The 21,042-nt window shown below is 64.6% G+C and overlaps 1 protein-coding gene across 3 annotated transcripts in view; it reads left to right on the forward strand.

Moving 5' to 3' along the window:
- Positions 1-252: 252 nt before the first annotated feature.
- OSBPL5 (oxysterol binding protein like 5) overlaps positions 253-21,042 on the forward strand; it is a 53,665-nt gene continuing 32,875 nt past the window's right edge. For 2 of the 3 annotated variants that reach the window (XM_042905816.1, XM_042905820.1), the window contains exon 1: positions 253-363. The gene's annotated coding sequence lies outside the window, so the exon portion shown is untranslated. Of the gene's footprint in view, positions 364-10,606; positions 10,628-21,042 lie in introns of those variants that run through there. The other variant, XM_042905819.1, reaches the window with a different exon arrangement.

The raw sequence follows: 21,042 nt of genomic DNA on the forward strand, positions 1-21,042 counted from the left end.
TCAACCCTGCCGGGGCGGCCTGGCCGGTGGCCGCACCCCGGACCTGCCCGGCCAGGGAGAGGGGGGCCGAGAAAGGCTGGGGTCCCTGCGCCCCGCTCCAGCGCGGCCCTCCCGCCCCTCCCCCTTACCCGCTCCTCCTCCCCCCTGCTGCCCCCTCCCTCCTCCTCCCCGCTCCTCCCCGCTCCTCCCTTGCTCCCTCCTCCCCGCCCCCTCCCCTCCCGGCTCCCTCCTCCCTCCTCCCTCCGCCGCCGCTCCCTCCCCGGGCTCCGCGGTTGGATCAGTCCTCTGGCATTTCCTGCAGCCGGGCCGCGCCGCCAGCTGAGACCCGCGCGCCCGGCCCCGCCGGCTCCGAGTCGCGGCACGGTAGGGGCGCGGCGGGCGGGGAGGGCGCGGGAGGCGTCCGGGAGGGCCCGGGGAGGGGCCCGGGGCGCCCCGCGGGCCGGCCGCCGGGGTCCGGGGAGCCCTGCGCCGGGAGGCCCGCGGGGGCCCGGGCACCGGGACGCAGCCCCGCGGGGAGCCCCGGCCCGGCGCGCGGAGGGGGAGCGCGGCGCGGCGGGGGGCAGGTCCCGGGCGCGCGCAGGCCGGGGCGCGGGTGGGGCCCGGGCGTGGGGAGCGGCGCGCGCGGCCCGAGTCCCGCCGGGCGGCGGGGCCCCAGGGAGCGGGGACGCGGGAGTGCGGGGAGGGGGGGGCGGCCTGCGCGCCCCCCACGCAGCCGGCCCTGGTGGGGGGGAGGGGTCTGGGCGCGGAGGTGGGGCGGGGGGTGCCGCGGCGGGCCGGGTCTGGATCCCGCAGCCGTCAGCGCAGGGGCCGGATGGTTCCGAGGGCGGCCGTGGGTGGGCCCCCCCAGCGCGAGGGAGGGAGGACCCCCCCAGCGCGAGGGAGGGAGGACCCCTGCCTCACCCACCAGCCCCAGCCACCGTCTCTAGGCCACCGGCCCCCCGGGAGACAGAGGGTCAGGAAGTGTTGGGGCGGGGGGAGGGACATGAGTCTAGGAGGGTCCTGTGCACCTGAGGATTCCTGGGAGGGTGGGACGCGGTGTGTGTGTGGGGGGGGGGGGTGCTGCCAGCAGTCCCTGGAGGGCCGCTCCCCAACTGGGCTCCTCCCGGCACCGCCAGGGCCCCCTCCCCCCCTGGGCTGGGCCGTCTGCTGTCAGAAGCCAGCTGGAGTTAGGATTTCGAGTGTCTGGGGGTGTGGACAGGGCCCTCCAGGGGCGAGGTGGCTTCTCTGCCCCCACACACCCTTGACGGGCCTGGCCTTGCTGGAGCAGCTGGTTGGATTTCTGCTCTTTTCCTTCCTAGGATTTGACTAACTTGCCGCTCTGTCGACGCTAGAAATGATTTATATGTCTGCCTGAGCCCCTTCCAAACGCCTTTTACAGGCGGACGTCCGTGATTGTCCCCAGGGTACAGCCCCCAGGCCAGGGGCAGGCCCAGGGCGGCACAGCCAGGGACGCGGGCACAGCCTTTGGGTTGGACGTGTGTGTCCTTGGACCTGTGTGCGCCGTAGGGAACCAGGTCCAAGTCAGCAAAAACCCTGCGCTCGGCAGTCGCAGGCTGAGTGGTCTCTTGGCTGCGTTTTTGCCCCACTTCCTTGGCTCCTTGAACTTGACAGGCTCTGCGAGCAGCAGGCGGTTCGGGGGCGCCTGCCGGCGGCTCCCCTTCAGGCTTCAAGCTCCAGATCTGCAGATTCTATTGTGTGCTGGCTCAGCACGCGTGTGTGGGGCAGGGCCCGGGTGCCAGGGAGGCGGTCGCCGAGGGTGTCTGTCTGTCTGGGGTGTCCTGCCGGGCGGTGTTTAGAAAAGGTGACGGAACAGATGGACGAGGACCCTCTGACCTTCTGTGCAGATGTGGAAGCCTGGGCGGTCCATCCCGGAGGCCAAGTGGCACCTCCTTCCTGGGCCGGGCCTGGCGGGGGCGGGGAGGGGGTGGGGGTGGGGTTCGGAGTGGGGCCACGAATCTGGAATCTGTTGTCTTCGAAGGTCTGCTGGCTCTTTACAGAAGGCCCAACGCAGCCCTCCCCCCTGAGGGTGGGTTTTATTTACTATGCTGAGAGCGTCCAGGATCAATGTCTCTCCTGAAATCTCTCCTCCCGGAAGCTTCCCGAGCTGGGAGAGTAACCCGACAGGCTGCGCTCGGGGAGGGAGAACCCCCCCCCCCCCCCGCCCCCCGTGACAAGCTGGCGGTTTGAAGACTGTTATGTGTCTTCCTCGGCAGCTGTGTTTTGGGGACTTGTGCTTTCTGCTGATTCTGTGGCTGAGCCGGTTGTGAGTGTGCCAGCACACGTACACGCGACCCAAGGTGACAGCAGCGTGCCCCGCCCCTTTCCCGGCTGTCGTTCAGGCGACAGGTGTGCAGCCGGCCCTGCGAAGCGGTGCGGAACCGGCTCACAGGCGTATGGGGGAGGCCCGAACCCCGGGATGGGCCGCAGGGGGCCGAGCGCAGGGGCGCACCGTGCCTGGCAGAGGACCCTGACGTCCTGACGCGAAGGAACCGGGTATGGCCCTGGGTGCCGGCTTTGCCCCGTAACCGACGGCGCCTCCAGGCCAAGGAAACAGAACTTAACGGCCGAAGGATGAGCTGTCTGAGGGTCCCAAGCCAGCCTGGACAGGCTGCTCACCTGGGGAGCCGTCCGGGCGGACCATGGAACTTCTGCAGGGGGCGGTAGTGACGGTTGAATACGAGGAACTCGGACTTGGGAGCGTCTGGTTCTCTTAGCACGGCGGTCCTTCCACACCAGGGCCCCGGCGTGCAGCGTGTGCAGGCAGGCGTGAATTTGGCTGATGCTGGCCTGGCGTCTGTGAGCGGGCACCAGCTGTGTGCTCAGGACCTGCCCGACTGAAAACGCGGACCGGGGCTGGGGACAGGGGCACGACGATGGGTCCAGCCTAGAGTTCTTTGTCCGGCGAGGTGGCTGGGGAATCGTCTTCCCGGCACCGGGAGAGTCGGGGACCCAAGATGTGGGGCAGCCTGAAAGAGCTTCAGGGAGGGAGTTGCAGATCCTGAAGCCGCAGAGAGGGGTGCACGATGACCCCAGGAAGGGCCCCAGAGCCGTCCGGCCGGGCCCCCCGGGAGGCCCAGGGCCACCGGAGAACTGCCAGCATTATCTAGGCCATCGAGCCAGGGAGAGACGGTCCCCACCGCTCGGGACCTGAGCTGGCCGGCTGGCTCTAGGGGATCCAGGATACGCGGGGGGCCTTTGTCGCACGTCTCAAAGCCAGGGCTTGGTAGAGCCTACCTGATGTCCACTCTTCTGTCCAGGCCCGGCCCTGGCTGTCCTCCAGCAGCCGCTGGACCACACCAGCCACCCGGCAGGCTCCATTCCTGCCCTTCTGGTCCTTCTCCGGCCAGCAGCCAGCATGAGCTTCAAAAATATAGACCACATCACATAGCTTCCCCATTAGAGTGCCCCGTGATTCACGCTGATCCCCCAGTAATTCCAGACTCCTTCCTGAGCCGCCCAAGGTCCCGTCCACCTCTGTCGGGTCTCCCCCGCCGGCGTCCAGCCCCAGGCCCAGCCTCCGTCACTCCGGGGCCTTTGAATTCCCCGTGCCCTCTGCCCAGGATGCGGATTCAGACCTCAACTCGGGTGTCGCTTCTCCTGGAGACCCTCCGTCCCCGATGACAGTGCCCGTGGCTGGGGGGGGGGCCGTGCTTTGTTCCTTAGCGGCCCTGATCCGTGTCTCAACGATCTCCACTCCGCGTTGGTTTCATCGAATGACTGGCTGTGGAGAGAGCAGGTGGGCCAGAGCCGGGCCCACGGCGGGCACTATTAGCACGGGTGGTCGTTGTTCGTTTGTTGGCTGAACGTGTGCTCGGGGCCTGGCACGTAGTAGGCGCTCTGGTCACGGGAAGCCCTAGGATCGTCGTTGCCTGGGGGAGCCAGTGTCTGGATGCGATGCCCTCCCCCCACACTGTCCCGAATCTCCCACATCTCCCGTCCCTGTCCCCAGGCTTCACCGGATGTGCTCATAGTCAAAAGGCCCAGCTTCCCGCCTTCCCCAGGGTGACTGTCATTCCTGAATTATAAATAGCGCACGGGGCTTACCTGGGAGGAACGCCTAATGTTTTATTTGGCAAGCGAGGTGGCCTGGCCTGCCTCAGCCCCTCTGACCCTGGCTGGGACGAAGGGCTCAAGGGGAAGATGAGGCCCCCACGGCTGATCGGTGCCCGCCCAGTGACAGGGATGTGCACAAGGCTTAATGAGACCTTGAGGACGGGATCTGGGAATACCCCGTCCCACAGGCCAAGGCCAGGGGAGTCTGGAAACCAGGCGCAGGCCACGCTCTGCTGTGGAGACAGGCAAGTCCCCAGGAGGCGGAGGGAGGAGGGGGAGCAGGGCCTCCTGGTCCTCTGCCGGCCAGCAGGCTGGGTGGTGCTTTTGTCCCTCACCCACAGCCACATTAGGAAGAGCCTCTTCCACCAAGGGCAGGCCATCCAGGCCGAGGGGAGGGGGCCCCTGTAGTGGCATCATCCTGCCGCCTGTTGGGGTAAATAGGCACCAGGAGGGTCGCTTAAAGGGCCAGCTGCTGCTGGGGAGGAACGGTGGGCCGGTGTCCTGCCCGCCTATTGGGGCGAATATGACAGAGGGCCCTTCAGAGGGCCTGCGGTGACACATCAGCTTCCCTGGGCCACCACGGCCCCAGGGGACCACGAGCGGCCCAACAGGAAGGCCATTCTAGGACAGACTCCACCCCACTCCTCAGGAAGGCCCCCGAACCCAGAGCCCGCTCGCAGATCTGAAGTCCCCCTGCTCTGGGACGTGAACTGTTGCCAGGGGCCCGCGCTGCTTACGGGGTGTCGGCGGGGTGTGGCTTTCTGTGCCTTGGCTGCTTTGTCACGCCTGGGACTGGGTTTCGGGTTCTTCTCATTTGCCACCAGTGCTCGGCCACCCTGGAGGCGGGGAGGCCTTCGGGATGCCCTTACCGGCACGGCCCTCCCCTGGGCGTAGGCTGTGGGCTCCTCACCCCAAGCCTGGGAGGCAGGGGGTGCCCTGTTTTCACCTCTCCGCAGCGCGCCCCGGAACAGAGCCCTCTCGTGGTCTCTGGGGTGGCACTGGGGTAGCAGCATAGCCCTGTCCTTCCTGGGATCCCTGTCCCTTCTCCCCCGCCCCTCCCCGGGCTGCTGGGGCCCGGCTGAGCAGGGAGGTGACTGAACAACAGGAGATCCTGACCCGGGCCCCCCGCGCCTGGCACAGACCTGGGGCTTCGGGTCGGGGAGAGGCCTGGCCGGGACCGAGGGGTGGGTGGTGTTAGGGCTCAGGGCGGATTTGGAGGCCTGGCCGAGGAAGATCTGGCTCAGGGATTCCTGATGGCAATCTGTTTACCTCCTAAAACTGCCTTTCCCCGCTTGTAAGCACGGGCCACAGCAGTCCTGCGACAAGTCGGGAGAGGGGCTGCTATGCCCCTTGGGTAAGCGTCCGCCTCCAGTTGGTGGCTCTGGCCCAGCCCCTTGTGGGTCAGGAACCAGACGTCCGTGTTGACCCGAGGCCAGCTGCACAGAAGGGCCTCGGGGGTGCTGGGACCTGGCATTAAAGCCCAAAGCTGGGCCATAGGTGTCGTGCGGTGGAGGGGGTAGGACCTGTCGCCTGTACCTCTCTGCCTTAGCATATGCTGTTCCCTGCCTGGAAAGCTCTTGAATGCCTACAGCAGACCGGACGTTCGGGGAGGCTCAGCCCTGGCCGGACACCTTCTCTGTGGAGCCCGAAGTCTCCGGGGCGACCATCTGCCCTTTCCCTTCCCATGTGCCTGGTCTTCTGCTACCGGCCCCACTCGCTCCGGTCTGAGCCCCCCACTCCCTCTCACACCTGCTGGGAGAACCGTCATTTGTCCTTTCCCGGCTGCTGGGCGAGCCGCTGCTTTTGTTTGTTTGCTTTGGGTGTTTTGTTTTTCCACGCAGAGGCAGGCAGATAGCTGGAGCTCGTGAGGCCGGATGCCCCGGTCTGCAAACACCTCCTGTAGAAAGTGCTCCTGACTTCCTGTGGGGACTCTGTGCGGTGACCCGTCCGACCGCACGGATGCCCAGCGCCCGGCGATTAGAACGGAGGCTCGGTGGTCGGCAAACTGGGTGGGAGTCCCTGCCCGATTCTGACGTTTCACCAGGCCGGGCGCCCACCCTGGGCGAGCCCCTTAAGCTCCAGGCCTCGGTTTTCCCATCTGCGAAATGGGCCATCAGCGGGGTTGAAAGTGCAGAGCCGGCCCTTGGCTTAGGCGCGGCTGGGAACAGGGAGGGACGGTCTCCTTATCACCAATTAAAACTTTGATGAGTGGTTAATGATTGTGAAATGTTTAAACACCGGAACCACACGAAAGAATACAACCAGTCCCCCGGCTCTGTCCTCGAGGCCGCAACATCTGGCTCTGTTTGCTTCAAGTTTAAGGGCTGGGATCTCCAGTGGAGCACAGGGCCGGGACCGCCCGCCCTGAGCCACGCGGGGCCCTGCTTCCCAGAGGGTTTGTGAGCGGACGTTCCCAGGCGTGTTTTTGTGTTTTGACTATATATGGATGGACCCACACACCAATGCAGGCGCCTCCAGCCGATGCTCCCCTCGTGCTCTCTCTGGTTCCATCGTGATTTTGGAGTAGCAGAGAACCGCATAAACGCACGTACGCAGGCTCCTGAGCCGCCCTGTCACAAGTGATCGGTCCTTGTTCATTTTCTCTGCTTCGTGTAAAGAACACATCATGTCCCTCCTACTGAGGGACGGTCAGGTCATTTCCGTCGTCTCCCAGGAGCGTGTTGCGTGTGCGGGGTCTCCTGGGGCACGAGGCAGGAGCCGCCCTGGGGTATTGGCCCGGCTGGATGTGGCCAGGTGGCTGCCAGGGACACCCCAGCACGTGTCGGGGGGAGTCAGCCTGTCCCCTCGAGCAGCTGGGGCAAAGAACACACAGCAGGGGCAGAGCCGAAGTGACAACATTTGGTTAGCGGGGGCTCCTCCCAGGACCCGGGCCCAGGCTGGGTGGGGGGGCGGGGGCAGAGGCCACGTCCACTGGGAGGGCAAGGGTCCTGGGCTCCAGAGACGCACTTTCTTAGCAAGTCCACCGACTCTGCTGGCCTTGGGGCCCCACCTGCCACGTCCTGTCCCTGTGGGAAGACCACAGGCTCTCCCATCCCACCGGAGGGACCTGCCTCCCCCCTCCCTGCCCTTGGCCCAGGGCTGCAGGCCGAATGGCCCCACCGCAGGGGCACGTGCTACATAGATGTTTGCCAGGGTCCCCAAGGGGTCCCTCAGTGACCAGCACGTTCTGTTAACGTTCTGTTAACCAGAGATCTGTAACATCGTGGCTCCAATGGATAACACTATTGTGTCATTGAAATATGCTGAGAGAGGGGCACCCGGGGCATCTGACTCTTGATCACAACTCAGGTCATGATCCCCCAGTTCATGAGTTCGAGCCCCGCGTCGGGCTGTGCGGTGAGCGTGCAAAGCCTGCTTGGGATTCTCTCTGGCTCCCTCTCTCTCTGCCCCTCCCCCTCTGGTATGCTCATTCTCTCTCAAAATAAATAAACCTAAAAAAAAGTAAGAAGTAACATGCTAGGAGAGTAGAACTTAGATGTTTTCACCTCCACGGAAAAGATAAATATCAAAGTGATAGATGTACTCGAGGCAGGGGCGGGGGGGGGGGGGTCCTTTCACGATGTGTAGGGACATGGGAGCAGCGTGACGTGCACTTTGAAGATCTTACAAATTTCTCTTACACCTCGATAGGCGGGGAACAAAAGTAGCCAGAACCAGAGATGGCCAGGGTCCAGCTGAGGGTTCTGCCCCGGGCCGGTTAGAGCAGAGAGGCCCCCAGGTGGAAACACTCTGGCCGGGAGCCAGAGGTGGGCGCCTCGGGGCACGTGACGGCCACACCCCACACCCCGGTATTGCCGTCCCTCCACGGTGGCCCCTATGGAACCAAACACGGCCCTTCCTTCAGGGTGGGTGCGGACGATGCCCCGGTGGGCCGGGGTGCTGATGCCCACTGAGCGGAGCCCTCAGAGCCCGCAGGCGTCTGCCCTCCGGCCTTGCACTCTGGAACGCCCGGCGGGGGAGGAGGGGGGCGTCTTCCCCGGTCCCCTGCCCCTCCCCGTTTCACACCAGGTGGGTGGCTGCTGTGTGGCGTCCTTGGCCAGGCGGTGTGGGGCGTGTGGGGACCCGTACCCACCCTGGAGAGGAGGAAGGGGAGGAGGGGAAGAGCTCAGCGGCCTCGGCCCATGCGGTTAGAGCACCGGGAGCACCCTGTGGGAAGAGCAGGCAATCCTGGGAGCACCTGGGTGGGGCGGACCACGTGAGCTTCGTAAGGGCCCTGCCCAGAACCCCCAGGTCACCACCAAAGGGGGAGGGGCTTCTCCCGGGTAAAGCGGACATGGGTGCGTCCCTCTTGGTGCGACTGGGTGTGCCCGTCCCTCTTGGTGCATCCGGGTGTCCCCGTCCCTCTTGGTGCGACCGGGTGTGCCCGTCCCTCTTGGTGCGGCCGGGTGTCCCCGTCCCTCTTGGTGCATCCGGGTGTCCCCATCCCTCTTGGTGCATCTGGGTGTCCCCCTCCCTCTTGGTGCGGCCGGGCGGGTCCTTGCCCCCTCGAGACCACCGCCGGCCCCCCCGTGGGGTGCCACCAGCTTCTACTCCCGCCTTCTGCCAGAAGGGCCTCCGGGACTGGCGGTCGGTTTTTAAACTGCGGTTTAAGGAACGGCAGGAGGAAGGCACACAGGCCAATGACTGTCTTACCAACCTGGTCGTTATTTTGAACCGTGTCTGCTTTTCAGTTTATTTTTAAATCTCGAAAGCGCAAGGAACATGCTGTTTGTCTGTGGTGTGCCTGTTCTCCCCGACGTGGCCATTCATCACTTCCTGGGGCTGAGCCTGGAGGGTGACGCCCCGGCCGCCCCGGTCTGCCTGCTGGAGCAGGAGGAACCCCGGACCGTACGTGGCCCTCGGGGACCCACTCCTTCGGGCCACACGGGGCTTTCCCTGGCGAGGGCAGCTCACCCCGCTAAGCACCAGACCTTGAAACACATTCAGTGGAAATCTTTCCACAGTGAGTTATACCCACAGGATGCCTTGCAACCTTGGGGATAGGCAAGAAATAATTGAACCCTTTCCCAGCGACATTTCTTGTGGGATCGTTACGATTAATTTTAATAGTGATTCACATTTTTCTGAAGGCTTTGAAATGAGCTGTTTTCTTTAATCCTTTAAACAACCCTACGCAGCAAGTCCTACTCTCATCCCGTTTTATACCGAGACTCGGCGAGGTGCGCGATGCGGCCGGGAGGGGCACCACCTCCCCGCATGGCCTCCCACCTGCCAACGTGGCCGTGACGGCTTGTCCACGCTACTGAATGGCCCCAGGCTCCTTTTCTTATGCTTCTTGTTGGAGGGTCTTTGGTTATTTTATCTTCTTCTTTAAAAGGCTTGTTTCTGCTTCTAGTCTGCTCTCACCGAGGGAACCAGGTCAGTAAGATTGTTAGAAGCGTGTACAGACCCAGCGTGAGCACGTGCTGAGGGAGACCCCGGGCTCGGTCAGTGAGCCGCCCGAGACCCTGAACGGAGGTGTTCTGTGATGTGATGCTTGATTTGGCTGCTCAGAGGCTTTGCTCTTTGTGGGTTCTTCGTTCTGGCCCGGGGTCCAGTGGGGACCCTCACGGAGACTAGCAGCACCCAACGGGTATGCAGCGCTCCCTCGAACCCAGACCTTCAGGGGGTTGGTCTGCTCTGTGCAAGCTCAGGAAAGGCCCCCGGGCTCCTGGGGCTGGGGCTCCGGGCCTCCAGTGCCCCGCTCGTCCAGAGGCTCGGAAGCTGGGGGCTTCAGATAAATTGTGAGCCAGGGAGGGGACTGCGGAACAGGTGTAAGAGGCAAATGTTTCCAAGCGGACGGGCCTGGGGCTTGGGTCCTACAGGTGCACCCTGGGCGGTGGGTCTGGTTGGACCGGGAGGGCAGGCGGGGCCCTGAGCGGCGGGACAGCTTGGGTTTCTGGCCTGTGAACCGCAAAGGGGCGTGTCTAAAAAAGCCCGCGACGCCGAACGCCGAACGTCTGTGTGGCTTTCGGCATTTACATTTTATTTTACGGCAAAGGAGGCCACTGTGGCTGGGACCCCGGGAACGGGAACCCACAGCATCCGAGGCCTGAGCCTGCTTGGCCATAGGAAGCACAGGGTCCCTGACCGGGGCGGGACTCTATACTCAGCAGCTTCTGGAGTTTTCTGTGGCTTGACTTTGTTTTGCTTTAAAACATGGCTCTTTAAATCTACTTATTTTGTATCTAAAAAGAACATTTGAGTTGCTGAATCCTCGCCACTTGTAATAAATAGCAGGCGAATACAAACCACTGGCCTTGGCCTGGGTCGTGGCTACCCCCACACCCTGCCTCCAGGGCTGCTGTCTACGCCCAGGCCACCTGCCCTTAGACAGAGGTCAGCACCGGAAAGACCAGACCCTCCTCCCTTGCCACAGTCGGGAGGCTGGAAAGATCGGTTAAAGAGGAGCGTCGTCCCCAAGACCAGCGAGGATCAGAGCCCCCGCCATCACCCAGCATTGTCTGCTCTCGGTCCACGTTTCTGGGACTGTGTGTAGGTGACGTGGCTCTGAAGGCAGAGGGGCCTTCGGTGGCCGATTCCAGGGGCTTCCAGGAGCCGCTGAGTGGGACTGGTGAGTGGGAACGAGAGGCTGCTGCTGGGACACTGGGAGGTGACCTCAGTCGTGGGGCCGCGGTGTTGCCGCGTTGCCTGGCGACCCCTCCCCAGGGGACAGGCTGGCATCTGCGAAGTCTGGGCCAGTTTTCTGCCTGGTCTAGGCTGGGACTGCGTCCTCGGCTGCTGGGGTTGGGAGGGGCCTGTGGGCTGCCCGAGGGGGCGGGGCAGGGGCTGCTTTGGACACGCCCCAGATGGGGAGCCGGAAGGCCCTTGTACTTGAGGGGAGCTGAGGTCCGCCCCGCCCCGTTCTCCCTCCCCCTGCCGCGTGGGGCCGTCTCTCTCCTCTCCCTCCTCCCGAGGGGCCTCAGCCTTGTCCTCCTGGCAGAGGAATGAAGGTCCCACCCGCCTTGGATTCAGGCCTTTCTCGCTCACAGCGTTCGCCTTGAACCAAGTGCCGCGTCCCACGGGGGCAGGTGTAACAACGGACCACACACTGGGCAGGGGGGCTAAAACCAAAGAAATATTCTCTCCTAGTTCTGCAGCCAGAAGTCCAAAATCCAGGTGGGGGCAGAGCCCTCTCCTTCCGGAGGCTCTCGGGGAGGATCCTTCTGCCTCATCCAGCCTCTCCCCTGTCTTCACGTGGCCCCTCCTGTGTCTCTCTGTCCTGTTCTCCTATAAGGACAGAGTCATTGGATCAGGGCCCACCCTCCTCCAGTGTGGCCTCACCTTCATTTGGTCACATCTGCAAAGACCCCCTTTCCACAGATGGCCCTACTCACAGGTCCCGGGGTTAGGATGTGGACGTATCTTTTAAGGGGGACGCCATTCGACCCCCTGCACCAGGAGAGGGTGGCCACCGTGGGCAGCAACCAGGAGCTCGCTGCAGAGACGAGACAGCTGGGCTCAGCTGACCGGGGTGGTGGCGAGGAGAGGGACGGCATTCTGGAAACACAGAGGTGATGTCGCAGGTACAGACACGTCATGTCCCCAGCGATGCTCAGTGTGGGCCGGGGGGTGCCTTGTTTATACGTAAGATCCTTGAGGCTTCTGGAGAGGCGAGGGGCCACACAGGTGCCCAGGGCTTAGCTGGGAGTGACGCTGGGTCCCTGCTTCCCCTGCCCAAACGTGTGTCCCGTGAGCTTTCACAGCGCCCGCTGGGCACAGGCTGCCGGCCCTGGCATCCAGGCTGCGGGAGACCATGGCCCTTGGCTTCCTGGCCCCTCACCTGCCCGGAGATATGAGCCCCTCCCGGCCCACGGTTGAGGCTCTCTGCTGACCCCAGGACCAGAGGAGAGAACCTGGGGGCAGGGCAGCTGTGACTGCAGATGTATTTACCTGGGGGTCAAAGCACACCTTCAGAAAGAGCCGTCTCAAAAAAGAAAAGGGAAAACACAGTGCTGTCTCCCGGGGGCCCCGAGAACTACTCCTGGGTGCCCCTCTGCGGTGGGGGCTGTTCCCTGCACGTGCACGTACACACTCGTAGTCCTGAGGCCCTTCCTGCCCAGATCCCGGGCGCTGACACCTGGCGGCATCGCCCTCTCGGGGGCCGGGTGGCGAAGGGGGAGGCGGCAGCTGATGAGGTTCAGACACCTGGGTCACTCCTGGTTTGCCGAGGGTGTGCGTGCCTGTGTGTCGGTGTCTGTGTGTATGGGCACGCACCCGTGCGCGGCTCTGTGTCTAGGGAAGGGTGGTGAGCACTCAGGGAGGAGGAGGGAGCAGAGTGGCCCCGCGCTCCTGTGTGCCAGCACCAGGCACTCAGCGCGCTGGTCGTGCCCAAGGACCGGCTGGCCGCCCCGCGAGCCGCTGGCACTCGGCCGGGACAGCGGCTGCCCATTGACCCGTCAGGTCAGGGAGAGGTGGTGATGATCAAGGAGGAGGCTGGGGGGAGCCCTCGCCTTGGGAGCCCCGCCGTGTGCTGGGGCCGGGCACCTGCCCCGGGCGGGGGGTTGGGGGGGAACCAGGTCAGGGGCCGGGGCCTCTGGGGGAGGCTTCTGCCAAGCCGAAGGCCCGGAGGGTCCCGCAGGCGGCTCTGCAGCAGGGGGACAGGGGCCCTGGCTGGGCTGGGTTCCCAGCCACTGGGGGTCCCCGCTCACGGGGGGCTGCGGGCCCCCAAAGGCCAGGCCGCTGGGCACCGTCGGCAGTGGCCGCTGCCTCCCGTTCCCCCACGTCGTCCTGCGGGCTCTGGATCTTAGTCGCTGCCCCTGTTTCGGGTCTGGAGCCTCCCCCCAGCTGGCTGTCACCTGTCCGCACCCTCAGAGGTGCGTGGCTTCTTTTTAGTCTTTTAAAGTCCGAGCCTCCCGGGAGGCTGGGACTCTGATGTGCTATTTTCTTCTCTTGCTTTAAGGCTCTTACACAATTCTCCCTTTTCGTCTTGAAGAGGAAGCTTTAAGCCTCTCCTTTTTTACTGTAGAGCATGGAAAATGTCAAATACGCGCAGAGGACGCGGAACCGGGGCCCCTCGGCACCCCGCGGTTGCCGACACCAACCCCAAAGGCGGCCGCCTCTCATCTACCTGAATGCGGTTTAAAATAGCCCTCCGAGCTCATCTGGTGTGTAGCCACCGGCAGGGAGGCGAACGGCAGAGCGCGTGTCCCGGGCGGGGTGGGGGTCGGCGGGGGGGAGGGGAGCGGGCCCCCAAGGTTCCCCTCCAGGTCTGCTCAGGGTTCCCAGGACAGGGCCCGCCCGCGGTCCACACCTGAGTGCTGTGGGCAGGGTTCTGGAGGTCACACCCCGGAGACCCCCGTGACCTTGAGGCCACCCTCCTGGAAGACGCCCAGGGGACAGAGTCCTGGGGCCGCTTTTTCCCTGCCAGAGCGGTGGGCTTCTGGGGTGAGAGAGGGTCCCCAGCCTCTGCCTCCACTGGCGCCTCCCGCCCCCACCGGGATCCCCTCAGTCTGTTCTTTCCCGCTCAGGCCTGCCCTGAAGGTCAGTTGTTCAGTCAGCCTCGTGTGCACACCAAGCACCTAATGTATACACGCCCCCCGTGGGTTGGGCCCCCCGGGCAGCAGTCGTTAAATACCTGCTACTTGCTGAGTGCCCACTGGGTGCCCGACAGGCGGGATCTGGGCCTCCCTCCCCCGCCGCCCCCCACGCCCCTTGCCAGGCCCTCCCCTCCCACGTCCCCCGCGTCCCCCCAAGGAGACAGCGTCTCCAGTTCTCCTCACTTATTTTCAGCCTGGGGATGGCTGGGCCGGGGGCGTTTTCCTACAGTGAAGCCGCACACGCTCGTCGTGGGGCCCAAGCGGATGGAGGAGGCCCCTGGCCGCACGCACATGTGCACACACGTACGTCTCTGTGGTCCCTGTCACCGAGACCTCAGGCTGTGGTGAAGCCTGCTGGCCACGCTTGGCGCCTTCCGAGCCCCTTGTTACACAGACGTGCATCCCGTGGCCCTTATGTTGCCACGCTCGATGTCCACAGCAGGACGCTCCTTCCCTTGCTGGTGCCCACCTGCGCCTGGTGCCGTAAATAACCCGCGGAGCCATCCTTCGCGCCCGTGTCGATCGGATGGGATTTTATTCCCTAGAGTGAGTCTCCAGGGGGTGGCTCACCGGCCTAACGGATTCCAGCGCTTGGCGGTTTGACTCTCGTTTACAACTGCCCTCCTCTCCCTCCTTCCGGTCCGTCTGTCCGTCTTCCGCCGTTCGCAAGGCCTGCTTCTGAGCTGGGCCCGCGCAGGGCTGCGTGCCAACGGGATCCGCTGGGCTGGCCTGCAGGGTACACTGGGGGATCCCCGAATCGGAGCACTGCCCACTGACCAGCAGACCGGGGCCTGTCACTGTGGTCCAGCCTTGGTCTGTGACCAGCCCCACCCCCCTATTCGGGCAGCTGGAGGCCAAGGCAGCCCCACACCAGGCCCTTTGGGGGCACACAGTGTAAGACGCATCCCACGTGAGGGCTGTGGCCGAGCACCCCTCCTCCAGCCTCTGCCAGGCTCAGCTGGGCCCTCAGGACCCCCGCCCAGCCCCAGCCGCAGCCCCCCAGCGGAGTGCCCCAGGCTCAGCGGCCAGGACGACACCTGCCCCTAGGGCCCTTGGGACTGGGGGCGAGGCGTGCAGCTGGTCGCTCGTGTTGTCGTGCCCGTCCCCTGGGATTGCGGGTCTTTCAAGTGCCTGGATTTGCCTCAGGGAGAACTGAAGCCCCGGGGTAGGGCGAGTGGTCAGATCCCCGGGAGCCTTGCTGGGGCCCAGACGCCCCCAGGCCACGTGCACCGTCCCCACTCCAAGGAGGCGCTGTCTGTGTGTTTATCACTGGGGACGGGGTGCGAGGACAGCTGCGGTGCCAGACCCTTCTGTCCTCGGCTGAACCACGTCTCAACCCCCAGCCCCTCCACGCTGTGCGTGACGGGAAGGAGAGCGAGGGGCACACACGTAAAGAGGGGTGCCGCTCCCCCCACCTCGGCGAAGGGGGCTCGACGCCGCCTGGTCGTCTTGCGCGGTCTGTGTGCCTCTGTGCCAGGCGCCGTTCTGGAACAGGCTATGGAGACTCAGCACTTTCCCAAGCCCTGCAGGTGCCCCCAGGCTCATCCCTCCTCCTCCCCCATCCCTGCCCGTCCTGGGCGCCCTGGGCACGCGGCCTGCTTGCGGCAGCTTAGTGATTCTGCTGAAGACGTCGCACCAAAAGTGCAATGGAAACCTAGGGGGGCTTCCCCAGGTGCCCTGTCCCCAGGGTCCAGCATCCGTGCCCGTGGGGCCCTCCCAGCCTCCTCTCTGGCTGGAATCTCTCCTAGCATTTTCTACAACCGGCCCCCCAGGTCCTTAGGGGAATCCGCTCACGAGACCCCCTTTCCACCCTCCCACGGCGAGCGAACTGGCTCCCCTCCCCTCCCCCACGAGCTCCAGGTGGCTGTCCAGAGAGAAGTGACAGTCAGCTCTCTGGGCTCCTGGTGTGGCCCAGGTGGGGCGGTGGGCGGGCTCCCCGAGCCCCCCGTTTGCAGGTGCAGCTGCACCCCGTGTGTGTGTTCAGAGCGCGTTTCCTAACTGGACGGCTCTCAGCCCGCTTGAATCCTCTGGGAGCGCCGTGGGTGGCACAGCCTTCCTCCAGGGACAAAATAAAGGTGCATGATGGACGAGCACCCGTTTCAGAAGGTCCCGGGGCCCCTGCTGTCCCTACACGTCCTGTTCTGGGTGCTGAGATGTGCACGTTGCAGCAGGCGGCTCTTGCTGGTTCGGGTCTAAGCGCTGGAGGCTGTGATCCCTCCTCCAGGAGCTTCCAAGTGCAGACGCCTGTTCCTGGCCGACCCCGGGATGCACAGGCCCCGATGGTCGTTCCCAGCCTTGGGGTCCCGAGCAAGTCCCGGGCGGGAGTCAGATCGGGTCCTCCATGGCCAGCGCAGCACACAGGGGAGCATTGCTGGCTCTCTGGAAGTTTCAGTGGGGGTGACGGCGAGCTGGGTGCGGGGGGGGGGGCTGTTGCCAGGTCTGGAGGGAGGCGTGGGCAGCAAGGAGGCACCGTTGGCCCAGACACAGGTGCATCGCCAAAGGCACGGATGCGTGCAGCTCCCTGGCTTCGGCGACCTGATGCGGGAACAGGCCAGCGTGGCAAAACAGCCAATACCTTCCAGTGCTTGCCCGGGCTCGAGGCAGAGGGACGGGGCGGGCGGGTCTGAGGCGTCATCCAGCGGATGGAGCCCTGAGGAGGTTGGTCAAGGGGGTGGGAGGGCAAGAAGTGGCTGTGCTGAGGGTCCTCGGGGCAGTGGAAGGAACCGGCAGGTCCTGGGCCTAACCCGGCGGAGCAGGAGGGGCCTGAACAGGTGGATGCAGAGCAGGTGAGGGCCAGGTGGGTCCCCGCAAGCCAAGGGGGGCACCGCGTACCTGCCCACGCTGGGTATGTCATGGCGAGCCCCCCACACGCCATCCCGGAGGTCTCCGTTGGGCTGGGTGACCTTCAAACCCTGCAGTGAGTTGAATGTTGAATGAGGACCCCCCCCTAAAAGATCTGTCCTAGTCCTAGCCCCCGAGTCCGTGAATGTGACCTTGCTGGCACATGACCTTGCTTGGAATTAGGGATTTACAGATGGAGGGTCTTGGTATGAGATCGTCCTGGATTGTCCAGTGGACCCTAAATCCAGTGACCTTTAAGAGAAAGGAAAGGGGTATTAAGACAGACACACAGGGGAGGGCCATGTGACTGCAGAGGCTGGAGGGACGCTTCTTCCCTTCACCCGCCCTGGTCACAGAGCCTGGAGGGCGTGGCCCTGTGGTCTCAGGACGTGACTGGGGCGTCTGACCCCACGTGGGCCTCCCGGGGGCTGGGACGGGCTGTCCCCGACACAGAGCTGAGGCTTTCGTGTGCCAGTGCAGGTGCCCAGGGCGGGGCCCCAACTGGCAGGCTGGGTTCCCTGGGGCGTCCCGGAAGGCGGGCGTCGAGGAAGGGACAGTGGGCCGTCAGGACCTGACATGGCAGGACGGGTGTCCATCCTGACCCAGAAGGACATGTCATGACCCAGGACCAGCTCTTTGTCACTCTCGGTGTCACTTTTAGCTGTCCCTGCTGCTCACGAGGCTCCTGCTTCGCGCTTTGTGCCTCGGGACCTGTCATCTCACAGTGTGACCAGTGTGTCGGGAACAGACCCAGATGTAGGTCCCGGGACATTGGGATTAAGCCTTCTCATCTGCCCCACAGCGGTTTCTCAGTCCTGATAGCTCTGGGGGACCCACGCTCGGCGACCTGGGTCATCAGGGGTCCCTTCTCCATGTCTCAGCGACTCCATTGGACGGCTCACAGGTGGCAGGACTCGGGGCTGGATGGCCACTGCTTCAGTGTCCGTAAAATGGCTCAGGCGTGCCAAAAAGGCTGCTAGAGAGAGGGTCAGGGGTCATGGGTCAGCGCCACGCGGCTTGGGGTTTGCCAGAATCAGGTGGGGACGATGGTCAGTGGAGATGTGAGAAGTTGTGAAAATTCAACTTTTTAATGTTTGTTTATTTTTGAGAGAGAGAGAGACAGAGCATGAGCAGGGGAGGGGCAGAGAGAGAGGGAGACACAGAATCCGAAGCAGGCTCCGGGCTCCGAGCTGTCAGCACAGAGCCTGACACGGGGCTCGAACCCACGAACCGTGAGATCGCGACCTGAGCCGAAGTCAGACGCTCCACCGACGGAGCCACCCACACGCCCCAGTGGAAATTCAACTTTTTAAAACAGAAACCGTGCCCCACCCCACACGAGTGCCTCTGCCGGAGTTCCTGACACAGCCCTCCAGGGCCTGTGGACGGGGTTACAATACTTTACTCCTTTCGCGGACGGAGAACAGTCCCTGGTGTGGATGGGCCGAGGCTCACCCGTCCACCCGCCGGCAGGTGCCCGGGCCGTCGTGAACGTGGGTGCCCACGTCGCTGTGTGGAACACGTCTTCGTTTCCCTTTTGGCCTCTTCGGGGACCCGAGGCGTGGCCCCCCGTGTTTCACGGGTCAGGCCAGTGTCTCCTGACGCTCTCTCCCCAGGAGGCTGGGTGCCCCCACGTGGGGTTGGCTCCGGGCTGGAGGCAGGTCCTGGGGGCCTTTTGGGCACCGCATCCTCGAGCCGTCACGTCACCTTCCTGGACCGTCCCCACCGTGGCGGGACGGGCAGAGGGTGCTTGGCTCTGTGCCACCGTGGTCCCACCTGACTGGCAGGGCCACTTTCTCCACCAGACACGTGACTTCTGCCAGAACCAGTTTCCCCGTAAGCCAGCAGGGCGGGGCTGGTGGAGGCGGGGACCGGGGGTGCCTGGCTCGGGGTCACCAGGAGCTCCCCACGGTTGGTTAGCAGAGCGGCCCAGACGGCAGGGCTGCGGCTCGTACCCCAGCGGCGGCCTGCCCAGACGGTCCGCGGGGGAATAAGGCTTCACGTTGGAGGCTGAAGGGAGGGGGGGCCCGGACCCCTGCGAGACCCCGTCGGCTGCTCACCCGATGGATGAAAACCCGCGGGGCCAGGCTGCGCGAGGGGGAGGATGGCACATCGCACAGTGGGAGTCGGCAGAGGTGGGCCCGCTGAGCGCAGGCCTGGGAGTGGCGGTGGGGAGGACGGCCTGTCCACCCAGCGGGGTCCTGGGCTCTCACCCAGGGCCGGGAAGCCTGGGGATATCGCAAAGACGCAGCCCGGCAAACGTTCCCTCTCTGGAGTTCCGGTCCCGGCTCCCGGAACAGTCCCAGCAGAAGTGGGCGATGTGGGGGGCCCAGCACCACCTGCTCCGGGCGAGGTGGGAGCGGGGAGGGCCTCCACGAACCGGCCGCGTGGCCCTGGCCGAGTCAGCTGGTTCTCGGGCCTCAGTTACTGCATCTGTGAAATGGAGAGAAGGCAGGCGAAGGGAGCGTTTGAATGCTTGGGGTTTTTTTTTTTTGTTTTTTTTGCTTTGCTTTCCAGACTTGGATCCTCCCAGCCCCTGGACAGAGTGGGAGGCAGAAGTGGGGGGGATCGTGCCTGCCGCCCACCTGCTGACTCATTCAGCATCCGGTGCCAGTGAGGACAGAGCGCAGGGGTGGCGTGCACACGTTGGTGGAGCTTCTGCTGTGTGAGAACCGGCACCCGCCTCTGAGCAGGGAGTTTCCAGTTTATACAAGGATTCACTGTCCACGCCGGGGAAGCCAGGCCTCCCTTGGGCCCCTCCATGCCGCAAAACCCGATGAAACCTGCTCCCACCTCAGTGCTCTGCAGGCATGAGCTCGAGCCCTTCTGGAAGCTCCAGTCTGCGGGGGACCCGGGAGCCAGGGGGGCTGAGCCCGTGTAGGATGGGGAGGGGGGAGTGTGGGGGTGCACGTCCCGTCCCAGGGCAGGTTCTCCTGGGGGAAGCCGGCTACCGCCCATTTCCAGGTGGGCGGGAGGGAGGCAGGGGGTTTCTGCACCCCTGCACTCGGGCCGGGAGACACGTTTGGCCTTTGGCAGGAGCAGCCGCGGCTCTGGGTGGTGGTCCCACCTGTCTCGGGTCCTTGGTGGCTCCTGCGAGTGGGGGAGCTGCTCAGATCCCTGAGCGGCGCTCCCAGGTGGCTCCGTTGACCCCGCGTGCACTGAGGGGCAGAGGGGACCGCGCGGGCCCGGGGTTCCGCTGCCGTCCGGGGCAGGGAGGTGCTCCCGCCCAGATCTGGAGCCTTGTCCCCTGCAGGGGAGAGTCTGGAGGGGTCCGTTAGGAAGGAAGCTTCACCCTGACCCGGGACCCGCGTGGCCTGGGAGTGGTTTTGTGGAGTCCGGGTCCGGTGGGGCATGAAGGAGGGGGCAGTGGAATTGTCCACCGAATAGGCGGCCGTCGGACACGTGTCTTCCGTGTCACCTGTTTGAGACGGTCAGTTGTGGCAGAGGCTCCATCATTTTGCCCCCGACTTCCGCTCACGCCGCCATGTCAGCCCTCGTGTGGCCGGACCACGGGCACTAAATGAGTGGTGCACGTGGGAAGGAGATGCCCGCAGCCGGAGAGTGGGGAGCAGGGAAGGGGCCTGTGGAAATCCCGCGTTGTTCAAGGTAGATTCCGCCTGGACCGTGCCCGAGGCTGGTTCTGGGACAGGATGGAGCATAATTACTGCGTGGCGTCCAGCAGCCCGATCCCCCCGGGCCGCCGTGCGAACCCGCCGAGGGTCCCCGCGTGCACGTCCAACCGTTGCGTTTCGTGGGCACTGTTCGCGGTCTCTCCCGCGCCTTCCGGAGGCCCCCCCCCCCCCAGCCTCATTCCACCTGGGGAGGGAGACTGTGCTGGTTTCTGCTGGCCCTGGAGCTCGCCGTCTCGGGACCCGTGGCGTCCCCGTGGCGTCCCCGCGCTCCTGAGCCACCAGGCTTATTTCTTTAGGGCTTAGCGTCACAAACAGTGGTAGTTTGCGTTTCCTGGCAAACAGCACACGCAGCCCTTCTAAACCTTTCCTGAACCTTGTCTGTTAGCCTGCACAGCAGCCCTCCACGTCCGTACCGTCATCGGCCTGTCACAGACCGCGAAACCACGGCACAGAGCAGTGGAGTGGCCCGTGTGCCCCGACGGGGGCTGCCTTCCGTCCTGTTCCACTCGTGTTCTCTTTGTGGGCTCCTGTCGACGATTGTGGCAGCAACAGCACCATGTCCGAGTGTATGGGTTAGGGTTCTCGTGTGTGTGTGTGTGTCTGTGTGTGTGTGTGTGTGTGTGTGTGTGTGTGTGTGCAGGCTGGTGTGCAAGCCCAGAGGACGGGGAGCCAGGAGCCCCAGCAGCGCCCCCCCCCCCGTCGCTGACTTGACTCTGTGCAGCAGGTGTGTGTAGGATGCTGCCCATCCCCAGGGGTCCAGGCCGCCCCCCTTTCTGATGGCGGGTGGGGGGGCCCCAAGGCCAGCTGGGCTGGTGGACGTGGTGCAGTCATGATGCTCCGGTCATGCCCCAGAACAGCCTCGGGCACTGCCCAGGTGGGATTTACATTGTGTGAAAACTGGACGTGACGTTCGCACAGACCCCACATGCCCAGGAGCACAGGACCAGGGGCTGGGCACAGGGGGTCCTTCAAGATCC

This window comes from Panthera leo, chromosome D1 (assembly GCF_018350215.1).
Source record: "Panthera leo isolate Ple1 chromosome D1, P.leo_Ple1_pat1.1, whole genome shotgun sequence".
NCBI lineage: Eukaryota > Metazoa > Chordata > Mammalia > Carnivora > Felidae > Panthera > Panthera leo.